Raw genomic sequence first — 15,154 nt, 5'->3', positions numbered from 1 at the left:
AATTTAGAGAAAACTTTGTACCCCAACATCCAATATGTTCGAAACTTGTTCGGATCAGACACTGATGTACCTAGGGTAATGTTAGTGTTTTCTCTTTATTTTCTATTTTTGAAAGGAATTTTGTTTATGTTAGATAAACTTGACCCATGGTGGAGTTGAGGTTATGTTAACAATTATGGTTAACAGTTGTGGTTTTGGGCACCTCGTATTGGTGACTCATGGTATTAAGCTCATGGTATTACGTGTAGTTGAAGCCCTAAAAGGCTTGTGTATTCTCCATTGTAGGCAGCCATGGTTGAGTGGTGAAAGCTCAGGTTATTGGTCAGCTTGGCTGTGTTTTAGCGAAGGACAGTAATAGATCTATTGTTGGTTGGTTTTTCCCCCAATTGGGGTTTTCTAGATAATCATGGTGTACATGGTTTGAATGTGTATTTCTTGATTGTTATATTTATTTCTCTTGAACCCTAACAAGTGGTATTAGAGCTCTGGTTGGAAAGGGCCTTAGATAGTTGTTTGAAATGTTCCCATCGACCAAGTGGTGGCGCTAGTTGAAGCAATAGCTCGTTGCACAAACTAGCAATGTCCGTTGAGTGATGGTTCGATGAGGAGGAAGAAGAAAATGAAGTTTGAAGGCTATGCCAAAAACATTTGTGTGAATTTTGCCATTCAATTGCGTGAAGTGCTGCAAATACTGTCCATCTCTGCATGAGAAGAGGAGGACGTGCTGCGTGTTAAGCCGTAAGTTGCAATGTGATGGGGAGGAGGAGTGTGTAAGCATGGAACTACTGAATGTAAAAATGTCGTGCTACGTGTTAGGCTGTGAGTCATTGCATGCTGGGAGGAGGAGCGCATGTATTATCTGCGTGGTGGTAAGATGAGGCTAGAGCCGCAACACTGCATGCCATTGCTGGTTCGGTCTGTTGCTGGTTCGGTCCATTTGTTGATTTACAATTGAGGAGGAAGCCTACGATGCTGGTCTATTTGTTGGTTTACCTAGTTTGGGTGAAGCCCTCTGCCATTTTTTTCTAAAGAGGCATGTGAAGAGGGTGTGCATGATGTCGGCTGTCCATTCTGCGTGAAGCCTATGTAGAGCTGCGTGGGCTGCGCGTGCAGGAGTGATCTCTCTGTGTGCAGAGCTAGAGCCACGTGAAGAGTGTGTTGGGGGTGTTGGATTTGTTGCTGCCTGAACCCCATCAAGTTGTCGTTGCCTGTTGAACCTGGGTAACAGAAATTTTAAATAAAAATTCAGTTACAAGAGAAGGGTTAAATAGTGGGATAGGAGTCTTATAGGGTGAAATACATGGTTAAACTTGTAGCAGTTCAAGTTGTGTGTGTGTCAAGATAGCAACAAAATAAAAAATAAAATGAAAATTTTCATGTAAATGCGTATACAACTGTAAGGCCTAGTAAGGCATGCGTGCCCCAGTAAATCACTAGTAAAGTCTGAATGTCCACTTGGGTGATATGGGGATGCATGTGGTGGTATGATGAAGCATCCTAAACTAGGACAACATGTGATATTATCAAATACCCTAACATTGACGGAGTAGGGCCTAGAGGTGAGTGGTGGCTCGCTCACTTGGCAGATTTGGCTAGATTTGGCCAAGGAAAACCCAAAGTCAAGTTTAAAGGAGGGATTGTTAGATAACCTTGACCCTATGATGGAATTGAAGTTATGTCAACATTAACAGTTGTGGTTTTGGGCACCTAGTATTGGTGACTCATGGTATTACATGTGGTTGAAGCTCTTAAAAGGCTTGTGCATTCTCCATTGTAGGCAGTCATGGTTGAGTGGTGAAATCTCAGGTTATTGGCCGGCTTGGGTGTGTTTTAGCAAGGACAATAATAGATCTATTGTTGGTTGGTTTTTCCACCAATTGGGGTTTTCCAGATAATCATGGTGTACATGGTTTGAATGTGTATTTCTTGATTGTTCTATTTATTTCTCTTGAACCCTAACAGTTTATTCATTTTCTTTTTCAATGATTCGGTGTACATGGTTTGAATGTGTATTTCTTGATTGTTCTATTTATTTCTCTTGAACCCTAACAGTTTATTCATTTTTTTTTTTCAATGATTCTTTATATGTCACAGTTCTTCTCAAATTTGCATTTCCTTTGAAATATCTAGTGCAATTGCTAGTATATTGACAATTTGTAGTACATATTAATATCTTTATCAGATACCTCTATTTAACAATAAGGCAAAAACAAATGGAGTTCTTGAAGCAATAGTGTCCCTGAGTTAAATCAGGACTTTGCATAGGCGCCAGGTGGCGTATGATAGTATATTGAATTCTAGGCACCCTGCAGGTGGTGTACAATAGTTTATTGAATTCTAGGCAACCGGTTCGAAGAGGACCTTTTGAACGCGCTCTTTAATTTCCATATCATGCGAATGTGTGAAACCGTCTCGTTCCTTGTAAAACAGCTGCATTAATCTTACATGATCAAAGACAGTCTCCTGCAATTGTTCGGGATATTCGCACTTAAAATCTGCGATGGCTTTTTCCAGGAGAGTATAAACATATTCGAGAGCTTCTTCCTCTGAGATTTATGGATGCTGCTTCATGTAACACTGAATCGCAGAAACCACTTCGCCTTGAACTCTCTCCGCCTGCATTAATCAATAGTAAAATTAGTGACCGTCCAGATAAATAAATAAATTACAAGTGCTGCTGTGGATTATAAGAGATTGAGTACACTACCTGGTAAGTTTTGGTATCATTCAGCAAACGCCCTATCAAACCTATGAGATATGCAAATTTGGATCGATAATCTATTTGGGAGAGTGTCATCTGTAAGAAGCTCTCCAGTGAAAAGAACACAAATCAGAATGAGAGTCGGCCCTGATACAGAGATACTAGCGGTCGCTATGTATTCATGGAACGACGGCACAAATTCAGCTTCCGACTATTCTGCTTCGTTCGTGTAAGCTTCAAGAACGAGCTCCCACTGGATAAGTTCATATATAATCACCTTATCCATACTTTCGTGGAAAATGGAAAGCTCCATTAATAATATCAAACTTGTAACTTTAATTATATTATACATACTAAATTTCTAATGTAACCGAGCACGTCATGAGCCTGTCTCTCGCGCTCTTCTTGCGCTATTTCATTAACCAGATTGTACAGAGCAAGGAAGCATATTTTCATGTGCTCTTGCATTCTGTCTAACAGAGACAGATCCCATCTAAAACAACAAAGAGTCATGAATGTGCAGGTATATATAATTAATAATTAGTAATTATTGCATTTTGAGTTATCGAAATTTAGAGGGTTAGTTAACTGAGTCCAGTATAGAATAATGTGGGACTTACTCAGGTCATTCTAAGAGCAAGAGCTTTGGTTAGAATCTTGTATGAGTCAGTTAACTAAGTGAAGTATAACTTAGTTAAAGTTTAGTTCTTTTTATTGAAAAAGTAAAATATAATGGGTTTGTATCTTAAATTATTTTGACTTAGTCACTAGGTGAAAAAGGATAAATATTCATAATGGGTTTATTATAATTAAGTCAAATAAAAAAAGATAAATATTTCATAACGAGTTTATTATAGAATTGAGGCTTCTGCGATCCATAACAAATTTATCAGAAATGTTTTTAGTGATAATCACATCAAAATTACTTTGTCTACCAGTTTAGAACCAGCAAGTGTGATTCATCGTCAAGACAAGATGAAAAACTAGATCATAGCAGCAAATTAAATAAAGAGATCCATCATGGTAACTATTTTTTCTAGCCGTTTGAATAATAGCTCTCTATTTAATTTGCTATCATAATCTAGTTCTTTATTTTATCTTGACTATGAACCACACTTAAGAGTTCATTATAATCCAATCAAATATTATATGATTAATAGAAAAACCAAAGCTATATATTATTGTTTGTGTGTGAAATTTTGTCTTTCCTCTTTTACCTTTCTATCCTTTAAAAAAAACTAATTAGGCTTTTGATCTATTAAATATATATAAAAAGGGAAGAGATTAAATATACAAAGTCTATACCTTTTAAATGCTTCGTTGAACAGCTTGATGTTTTCTAAAGATGCATGCGTGTCATATAGGTCGTCTAAAATGACCAGGCAGATGGTAGTTTTGGCAAAATTGGCTCTACACGTAGCGAGCTCTGGTTCAAACATAGTAGACAATATTGAGAAATATATTTCAGCCACACGGTCGCGGGTGAAATTGAGCTCTGCAAACCCCGTTGATTTCCACCACCTTTGAAAAATTCGAGATATACTTTAAACTTTCAGGCAAGCCGATAGACCATATGATCGGTTGGAGCATTGAATTTATTTAAAAAAAAATTGGAACATCGGACTTAAAAAATAGCAAACAACACCTTCGGAGCTCGAGAATCTCCTTTTGCTGCATGGACTGCACATTATTGAAGTCCAGTTTGGCCAGTTCCAAATATTTCCCGTTGTTAATGTATGGCATACTGCACCCCTCAATAATAAATTATTAGAATACTTGACGTTAGCATGTTAAAAAACGGCACAATAGACGAAACAAATGTTACAAATATTACAGGGTTTGTATCTTACGTATACATGGTTTTCCCAAGCCATACATCGTTTGGCCTGTAATGTTCAATGTAGCTTCTAGCCTCCAGTCTTGGCAGACTCCTATGCCATGGATATTTGAGCGCGTACTCCACTTGGAAATGAAATCGCCATAGTTTACCCAGTTTTCAAATTGGTCAAGGAAAAAAGAAAATTGGTCAAGGAAAAAAGAAAAAAGTAATAGGAATGATTGGATCAAAATTTTAACAGTGGTAAAAGTAAATTCAGTACTAGATAGTCAAAATTAGTTTTGAAATTTCACAGTTGTAACTTGTATTTACAAAGTCTTGAAATTCAACATCTATAACTTGAATTCGCAAAAAAATACCAGAATTTCCATAATTTTCAGAAGCAAATTTGAAAACTGGGCTTAATTGATGGGGAATTTTATAGGTGGCGACAAGGCACAGAGATGTTTAAAGATCCGAAAATATTATATTATATACCTCTACCCGAATGTTATCTTTCAGAACCCATTTGTCTAACGCGTCCACATTTTCCAGAGCATTCCGCAGGTACCTTTCGGTACAGAGTTTTGCTTTTTCCATGACCGTTTCTCCCGGCATTGCAACATGTGAGCAACGATTGACATTTAACATGTGTGTTACTTCTCTCTCCGTTTGACCCGAGAAGCGAAAGAACTCCCCATTCTGGTGTCTAAAAGTTTTTAAGACATCTGCCAGAAAAGTCGGTCGATGAGATTTTTTGTTTCAGAAAGCAAAAAAAAGGGTTTTCATTGATTATAATGAAAGTACAATGTTCCTGAGAAAATGGGTTGATGAGTGTTTTTTTCTCAAAAGCATAAAAAACGCTTTTCGTTGATTATAATGAAAGCACACTATTCCAGAAAAAGCATAAATCAACACCTACATAACCAGGGTTGATAGGTTCTAGATTCTAGGTAGAGAAAGTTGGTTGATGAGATTATCAGGCTGAAAAAATTCAAGTACTCGGCTATTGGTTGGTACAATTGCCAGCTAATAATATAGCTGCCAATACATGAACACATGAAGTCGTTTTTTTTTTTTTGAAAAAAAAAATAATATAGCTGCCAATACATTGGCACTTTGGTTTACCTACCTGCGGATACATGTTGGAATATTAATTCCAACTGCCGTGCAGCGTCGTGAAGCCGCCAGTAAGTCGCGAATGCAAAAACGGCAAACTCCCCCGCACCACTTTTGACCAAACGTGGTTTTTCCCCATGAGGCTCCGATCAATGCGACATGCCGACACGCGTCTAGAGTACGGTTCAAAACCGCCCATTCCCGAGAAGGTAAAAGTCAGTAAGAAGGGGCTTCCAATATTCACCACACCCATCCGATTTTTGAGGGCAAGATCTACGGCTGGTAATTCATGAGAGTGAGGGCACATGTTTTTGTTGATTATCGGGAGGACTTCCAGGCTGTATGAGAAATTAATTTAAAGTCATGCTGAAGTATCACCGTTCCAGAAATAAATTAACGTAAAGTAAAATTTTTGGTTTCACTACCAAATTGTCAATAAAGTAATTTAATGGAATTTACTACATTCATAGAATGTTGGTAAAAGTTTAATTTTATTGTTTTAGGGAGCATGGATCATGTAAAAAAAACGCATTAGGGCGAGTGTTGTTCATTGCATATGTAATGCAAAGTGAAATGCATAGCAGTGCTAATGTGAGGGAAGCGCAGAGTGAAAACACACAACAGTGTGAATATAAAGGAACAGGCCAGCGTGAGAAAGTTTTTTTTTGTTGAAGTTATGTAAGGAAACAGAGCAGCGCTTGTATGTATTTTTGAGAATATGAAATTGCCCTACGCAGCAGCGAAGAGCAGCAAAAAGATGCTCTGGTGTTCGTTGGTTGAACGAGCATTATAAGGGAATGCGCTAATTTTTGGGTGTTTCATATGAAATGTAAAAGGAGAAACTTTGTTGCAACAAAGGTAAGGAATATTTTTTATTCCAGGAGTGAATGTAAGTGATTTTTTTTTACAGCAGTAAATGTAATTTTTATTTTTACACACAGTAGTGTAAAAATTTGCAGTTGAGACAGAGTATTTATTTTGTATGGGAGAAAGATGCTTTTCAGCACAGTCTCAGGTGAATCCCTCTGTTAAGAGGAAGATCTGTTGTCTTTGGTGAATCTCTCTATCAAGAGGAAGCTGTTTTTCAGCACAGTTTCAGGTGAATCTCTCTGTTAAGAGGAAGATCTGTTGTCTTTGGTGAATCTCTCTGTCGAGAGGAAGGTGCTTTTCAGCATAGACTGATGAATCCCTCTGGTTTAGAGGAAGATGCTCTTCAGCATAATCTCTGGTGAATCCCTCTATGTGAGGAAGACCCATTTTGTAACAGCAGCTGTTTTTTTTATGAATACAAGTTTTTATTTGTGTGGGTGAAACTCTGTATTCTGGAAACATTTTTTTTGTTCCGCTGTGTTAAGATCCTGTGCTAAAACAAAGTATTATTCTCTGGGTTAGAAACAGAGCATTTTCTCTATTCTTCTGTGTTTGAAATTACCAGAAATTTCCAACATGGTATCAGAGCTTATCCAAGCTCTTTGAAGGTGTCAAAGAAGCTGAAGGAAGGAGTTCTTTTGTTGCAGCAGCTTCTCCAGTAGAGTGAAGACTTAGTCAAGGATCCAGGTATTTCTCAAAGTTTTTTTTCGTGTAGCTTCTAAAAACAGTGAGTTATTTTTAAAACAAAGTCAAGTATTTTGAAGCATAGATAAGAATGGCAAGGTCAAAGAAGAAAGTCTCCAATCCTCCTAAGGATGTGTCTCCCTCTACTACTAAAATAGAAGACAATCCATTTGAAAGCATTCTATTTGAGGCTCCAAGGTTCAATGGGAATTATTATATATGGGAAGTAAAAATGAAGACTTTCTTACAATCTCAAGGGATTGAAATTTGGGAATCAGTGATTGATGATAGCAAGATGGATAGAGAATCCAAGGAATACAGTGCAAAAGCAACAAAGACAATCTTGGATGGACTGCCTGATTCTGTAAAGAAGAAACTAAGAAAATATTCATCAACAAAGGATATATGGGACAGACTTCATGACCTTCACTCAAAGGGAGCAGTGACCATGACTATCAGTCAAGAAGGAAATTTTGAACCCATCATAGAAGCTGAAAATGAGAAGGTTGACCTCATCAAGCTTCAAGTACAAGAGAGGGATGAAGAGCTCGCCAAGCTTAAGAAGGAACTTGATCAAAGCAAAAGGAAGCATCATGAAGAAGTCATATCCATGACAAATCAATTGAATAAAGCAAAGAAGCAGAAAGATAACTTGTCAAGTCAACTTGAACAAAGGCACAAGAGAGTGAACAAACTTGTAGAAGAAATTGGATAGTACAAGGTAGAGATCTCCTCCCTTAAGTCGGAATTAGAAGAAATCAGGAAGCAGGCACAAAGTGCTGAAAAGAAAATGGAGAGCAGTTAAGCAGAGAATGAAGAAATGAAGTCAGATATCATCTCCCTTAAAATAGTAGCAGCTGAAGCTACTCGTAGCAAGGAAGAAACTGAGGAACAATTTTCAAAGAAGAATAATGAGTGTGAAAGATTGGCAGAAGAGATTGTCCTCCTCAAGAAAAAGGTTGAAGGGATGAACAAAATCATGAAGAGCTCTCAAGCCTTGGATGACATGCTCAGCTATCACAGATTTCCATTTGATAAATTAGGACTCGGGTATGTAGGTGAAACCTCAAACAAGAATGAAAATGCCTTAAGTAAAGGAGATGTGAAAAAGGTAGAAAGAAATTATGATGCTCCTAGTTCCAGCAAAGGCAAGGACAAAAATCAAGGCTATAATAGAAGAAATCCTACTCCAAGTAGAAAACCAGCTCCAAGAAGAAATGTTGATGATGTCAAAGAGTCAAGAGGCAATTGTTATTACAAAGGATCTCAAGGCAGAAAGGCTTCAGAAGTACATCAAGGAAACCTCCATCTCTCAGGTACCAAAGTTCATTTTTTGGTTATTGTTATTCTTGTTCAAACTTTGGTCATATGGCAAACGACTCTAGAGCATTTCATAGAAATAGATGTTATGGTCTCCGACAACCTCGAAGAAACAATTTTACAAGAAGAAATCATGAAATCTTATTCATGAACAATGTAGAATGCTTTAAGTGTCATAACATTAGGCATATGGCACGTGATTGTAACTTAACATGGGCTCTTACACAAGTTAGAACCATACAAAAGAAGAAAGTTACACAAGTATGGAGAAGGAAGGCAATTCAATACGAAAGTCCCTTGAGCTCCCAGCCAGTCTAAGTTTCTTTTGAGAAGACTCTGCCAAAAGGAGACGATGCATACAGTTAGGGGGAGCTTGTAATTCTTGATTATTATTGCTGAACTATATTAATAGTCATTCTTTGATGAAGATCTTCTTATAGGGAAGAGATATGGAATTAAATCTACCATAAGTGCAGAGAAGAAAAGGTTGCAGGATAGCTTGGAGATACAAAGATTGGAAATCTTGCCTGAGGTAGAGAGAAAGAGGATATTACATGATTGGAGTGCTTGAGCACAGCAGTGAGAGTAATGAAAGGAAAGCTGATACAAATAGGTAGGAAAGTTGTGAGTTTTTGAGGAAATGTCTGGGTATGACTGATAACCCAGCAGTTGAAATTAAAGGGGAATGTTGGAATATTAATTTCAACTGCCGTGCAGCGCTGCTGAAGCCGCCAGTAAACCGCGAATGCAAAACCGGCAGACTCCCCCGCACCACTTTTGACCAAATGTGGTTTTTCCTCGGGAGGCTCCGATCAATGTGACATGCCGACACGTGTCCAGAGTACGGTCTCAAAACCGCCCATTCCCCGGAAGGTAAAGGTCGGTAAGAAGGGGCTTCCGATATTCACCACAACCGTACGATTTTTGAGGGCAAGATCTACGGTTGGTAATTCATGAGAGTGAGGGCACATGTTTTTGTTGATTATCGGGAAGACCTCCAGGCCGTATGAGAAATTAATTTACCGCCATGCTGAAGTACCATCATTCCAGAAATAAATTAACTTGAAGTAAAATTTTTGGTTTGACTGCCAGATTGTCAGTAAAGTAATTTAATGGAATTTACTACATTCTAAAAATGTTGGTAAAAGTTTAATTTTATTGTTTTACGGAGCATGGGTCATGTAAACAAAATGCATTGTTATGTTTTTTGATGTGTGTGATATATGAGAAATATTCACACAGCAGCGAAAAAAAGGGCGAGCGTTGTTCATTGAATATGTAATGCAAAGTGAAATGCACAGCAGTGCTAATGTGAGGGAAGCGCGGAGTGAAAACACAGAGTAGTGTGAATATAGAGGATTAGGCCAACGTGGGAAAGCTTTTTTTGTTTAGGTTATGTAAGGAAACAGAGCAGCGCGTTTATGTACTTTTGAGAATATGAAATTGCGCTACGCAGCAGCGGAGAGCAGCAAAAAGATGTTCTCGTGTTCGTTGGTTGAACCAGTATTGTAAAGGAATGCGCAACATTGGAATTGTAATAATTTTTGGGTGTTTCATATGAAATGTAAAGGGAGAAACTTGCCGCAACAAATGTAAGGAATTTTTTTATTCCAGCAGTGAATGTAAGTGTTTTCTTTTACAGCAGTAAATGTAAGTTTTATTTTTACACAGTAGTGTAAAAATTTGCGAGTATTTTTTTTTGTATGGAACTGGAAGTTCTTGGTGAATCCCTTTGTTAAAGAGGAAGATGCTTTTCAGCACAGTCTGAGGTGAATCCCTCTGTTAAGAGGAAGATCTGTTGTCTTTGGTGAATCCCTCTGTTAAGAGAAAGATCTGTTGTCTTTGGTGAATCCCTCTGTCAAGAGGAAGATGCTTTTCAGCATAGACTGGTGAATCCCTCTGGTTTAGAGGAAGATGCTCTTTAGCATAATCTCTGGTGAATCCCTCTGTCTGATGAAGACCCATTTTGTAACAACAGCTGTTTCTTTTTATGAATACAAGTTTTTATTTGTGTGGGTGAAACTCTATGTTCTAGAAACATTTTTTTTGTTCCGCTGTGTTAAGATCCTGTGCTAAAACAGAGTATTATTCTTTGGGTTAAAAACAAAGCATTTTCTCTATTTAGTGTTTGAAATTACCAGAAATTTCCAACAATACATTGTATCATCGCCGTAACATCAATGACAGCGACAACATTCTCTCTCCCCCATCCAATGCCTCTTTCGTCCCAATGGCTGCGCATTAATTTCAGAGACAAGAAAATTCTGCCATTAATGACCTAATGATAAGGACCTGAATCGTATAGAATGCACATTAAAGACATGATACCTGTAAACATAATCCAATGCGTTTTTGATTTCCTTTCTGAAATAGCGTTGGATCCCTAGCCGTTCAAAAGTATCAACGGCCCACAGACGTTCCATCAAATCAAGCGGATAGTGACCCAACACTACATTAAATACAAATTCTCCGTTAGTAATCTTCAATTTAATTCTTTTTGTCTCCTAGTCCCACCAAAAAAATAAAATAATAATAAATAAATAAATAAAATCAAACTGTACTCATGTTCGTACCATGGTTTCCGAGTTTCATTAAAACGAAGTTCAAGAATTCCAAGCACTTGCTGTTCGCTGTACGAATGAATACAGCGACTGTAGATGCTGGTGAGCCGAGGAATGATCTGTCCTTGGATTGCAATTTGATGATTTTGTGCTAGTCTACTATTTTTTGCAGGCCTTCCAAATAATACAACAATATTGTTGGAGTGGTACAAAAAACATAAGTAGAGATCCTGATTCAAACATCACCATAACAAAGAGTTTGGTGAACAATAACATTGATAAGTGGCAATTGACCGTGACATCACCATAACAAAGAGTTTGGTGAACAATAACATTGATAAGTGGCAATTGACCGTGACATAGAGTTTAGGTAATCAATAACATTGAGAAATGGCAATTTTTGTATAGAACTTGTTTCTGGATATATTGCATAAGTATGGGTTGTATTGACATTTCAAACTAATATATGTGCAATTAATTTTTGTGTAGAAATTGTTTCTGGATTAATAGCTTAAGTATGGGTTGTATTGACATTTCGAACCAATATATGTGTATTGATATTTTGAACAAATAGATAGTAAAAATGTGGGGTGTATTGATATTTTGAATTAATAAATGTGGTTTATTATTTCTAACATCAGTATGGGTTGTATTGACTTTTCCAATAAATATATGTAATTTATCATTTCTCTTTTAATCTTGATGATGAACCACAAATATTAGTTCAAAAAATCAATACAATTAATAATTAATACTTATGCAATGTATCCCAAAACAATTTCTAAACAAAAATATGATATACTATATATTAGTTCAAAAGATCAATACAATTAATGCTTATTCAATAGATCCGAAAACAATTTCTACACAAAAATAATCGCAGAAATTTAAATTTTGAAATAACAATTTTATGAAGAAATATGCATAAAAAAGCATCGTGATCAGACCAGTTTAATTAAGCAACCATTTAAGCTTAACCAGATCACTTTAATTAATCAACCTTTTAAGCTTAGCCTCTCGCTTCTGAATTATTTGTTTGATGAATGGCAATTCATAAGGCAAATCCAAGCATACGTTTTTAGCTTCGTTCAACATCGCTGGAAACACAATTTCAAATCCACTTGGCCGTTGATCGTCGGCTTCGTCCTCCATCATTCCAATCTGTTTCTTTAAGAATTCAATACCTGCCACATGATATTTATGATTTATTAAAAATTATAAATATGGCTAACAGTTGGAATTTTCTATTTATTTAGAATAACCATAATATATAGGTAAAGTAAAATAGTTATTTTTTCAAAAATGTTTTTAGCTATAATTATATCAAAATTCCTTAGCTAAAGGTAAAAAAGTTACTTTTTACCATTGTGCACTTGTGTGTGGCCAGTACGCCATAGGGTGAGAGCAATAACGAATAATAATACTAACATTAATTTTACAAAGAAAACATTAATAATAATAGTGAATAATAATACTATCCTTGTTGGATGACATTAGAGAATCAATAATATCATCCTTCCAAACTCCCTCAGGGAATTCTCGTTTCGTAAGTATACCAGCAGAAAGCGAATCTGGACGGATGCAATAAAAGATGACAAGAAATAAAAATCGGAATTAATGGTTTGGCAAGATATACTTTGAAAGCGTTTAAATTATTACGAGAATAAGCATACCAGTAGTCATATTATTAGAGTGATTAGAAAGGGGAGCTGTGCCTTCTCCGACACGAGCAATGATCTTGCTTGAACCTGCATACTCAAAAATATTAATAAGAAGCCGAGTTGAAACTAACGCCACATAAAACTTCAAATTATATGCCTGTGCCTACCAGATCGTAGGTTCTGTTTGGTGCCACTGGTTCTTGTATTAAGCGTGATGAAAACACATGGAATGCATTGTCTGTTCAGCTGAGGTGCATTCAGTGTCGTAGTTACGGGAAAATGGAATGACAATAAAGAGGAGGGCATGGCCATTTTCTCATACACGCCACTAGATTTACCAGAAGCAGAGACTCTGCTCAATTATACGAAATGTTCCATGATTTTCTGCACTTTACAACCCACAATGCAACAGAAATGGTGGCATTAATTTAAGGACTTCGCCTTTGTAAAGGCCTGAAAATAAGTAGAAATATCCCAAGTAGAAGTAGGAGAGAAATTTGTTAATTGAAGTTGGAGGAGGAAAGGTTCTTCTAAATTTAGAAGTGAAATAAATTTGGTAGAAGAATGGGCACATGAAGTTAAGGCGCAGTCTTACTTTCTCTTAGAGTTGACTTAGGAAAATTCTCTAATTTTACTTTAGTTAAAAACAACAAATCAAACACAGCATGCATTGAGAGTTGACTTAGGAAAATTCATTAATTTTACTTTAGTTAAAAACAGCAAATCAAACTCAGCATGCATTGAAATTTTATCTCAGTTCGACTTTAGTTCAGTTAGATAGTTTGACTCGAGTTCAAGAGGCCAATTCGGTTGAGTTCAAGATGCTAGTTAGAAGGTGCAGTCTTACTTTCTCTTAGAGTTGACTTAGAAAAATTCCCTAATTTTAATTTAGTTAAAAACAGTAAATCAAACTCAGCATGCATTGGAAAATTCTCTAGTTTTACTTTAGTTAAAAACAGCAAATCAAACTCAACATGCATTGAGATTTGATCTCAGTTCGACTTTAGTTCAGTTAGGTAGTTTGACTCAAGTTCAAGAGGCCAATTCGCTTGAGTTCAAGATGCTAGTTAGACTTGAGTTCGGTGAAATAGTTTGACTTGGGTTTAAGGAGCTAGTTCACTTGAATTGAAGAGCAGTTGGATTCTATATAGAGAAGAGCAGTTGGATTCTATATAGAGAAGGGCACAGACTTGGTGATACATGTGATTATTCACTATTGGGTATTTTTGATGAGAAAATACCAAAAACAAATAAACAAGCACACAGAGGCAATGCTCTGTTTTACCTCCACAAGATCTTTTTGTGCACAGGGAAACTTAAAACAATTTCACTGAGAAACAAAGTATTTCACCACCATAAAAACACTTCTATTCATTAAAACAAAATACTCATACAAAATTCATCCTCTTTTACTGAGAAGGATTTACCACTGTAAAATCTTTTTTACATTCACTGTTGTGAAAAACACCTTACTGCTGTAATAAAAATTTACATAAGTTTACAGCTGTAAAACAATATCATTATATGCTCATGGATATTACAAAACCTTCAGCACATAAAACATTACGGGCTCAGTTCTCATTTCACCTTGCGTTTTCACCGTTCCATTACAAAAGGTCAAAAAAAAACATTACATAATATATATCTTGTGCACTGCTATGCATACATCCTCTGGTTCTTCACGCTGCTGCGAACACATTACAGAATATATATCTTGTGCACTGTTGTGCATACATCCTCTGGTTCTTCACGCTGTTGCGAACACCAATGTTCTTTTCCTCCCATGTGCAACTACCACACCACGAGCACACTTCACTTGTTATATTTTTCATTACAAAATGGTCAACGCACTTAAAAAAAAATACAACACGTTTTTATGAACATTAATACATGCCGTAGAAAAACTTAACTATCCACCTACATATATGACACTTCATTAATTAGAAGGTATGGTCAACCAAAATTGACATTCACTCCACGCAATCCTTGATTTAATGCGGGCCCATATGCAACTTCAGATGATCGACGGTGGAGAGCGATGGAAGCAATCGAACGGTGAAGAAGAATATCGGAAGGCCTCATGCTACAGAACTTTAGCTTCCGATAAATTACGTTGGCTGATGTCAGGTGAGTGACACGCGTCTGCACCAAATCGCATCGGAGCCAAAAATACGGAAACAGCTTTTACACAAAAGCGGTGCGATATGCTCTGGGCGGTTTGTGGTTTCACTGTGGTGGTTTTGGAGTAGTACGTGCGGCTGTGTTGAAATTACGACTTCAACACTCCCCTTTAATTTCAACAACTGGGCATTCGGTCATACCCAAACACTTCCTCAAAAATTCAAAGCTTTTCTGATCCAGTGGCTTTGTCAAGATGTCTGCTACCTGTTCTTGAGTCCTGCAATGTTCTAAGATAATTTCT

General features: G+C 36.8%; 1 pseudogene; it reads right to left on the bottom strand.

The window, feature by feature from the left end:
- Window positions 1-2,304: 2,304 nt before the first annotated feature.
- On the bottom strand, window positions 2,305-13,044 carry LOC149226015 (monofunctional isopimaradiene synthase, chloroplastic-like; annotated as a pseudogene).
- Between the last annotated feature and the right edge of the window lie 2,110 nt (window positions 13,045-15,154).

The sequence above is a fragment of the Pinus tabuliformis genome, chromosome J, assembly GCF_031772625.1.
Source record: "Pinus tabuliformis cultivar Carrire ecotype Pingquan chromosome J, CPIR1, whole genome shotgun sequence".
NCBI lineage: Eukaryota > Viridiplantae > Streptophyta > Pinopsida > Pinales > Pinaceae > Pinus > Pinus tabuliformis.
This window is presented reverse-complemented; position numbering and strand designations above follow the sequence as displayed.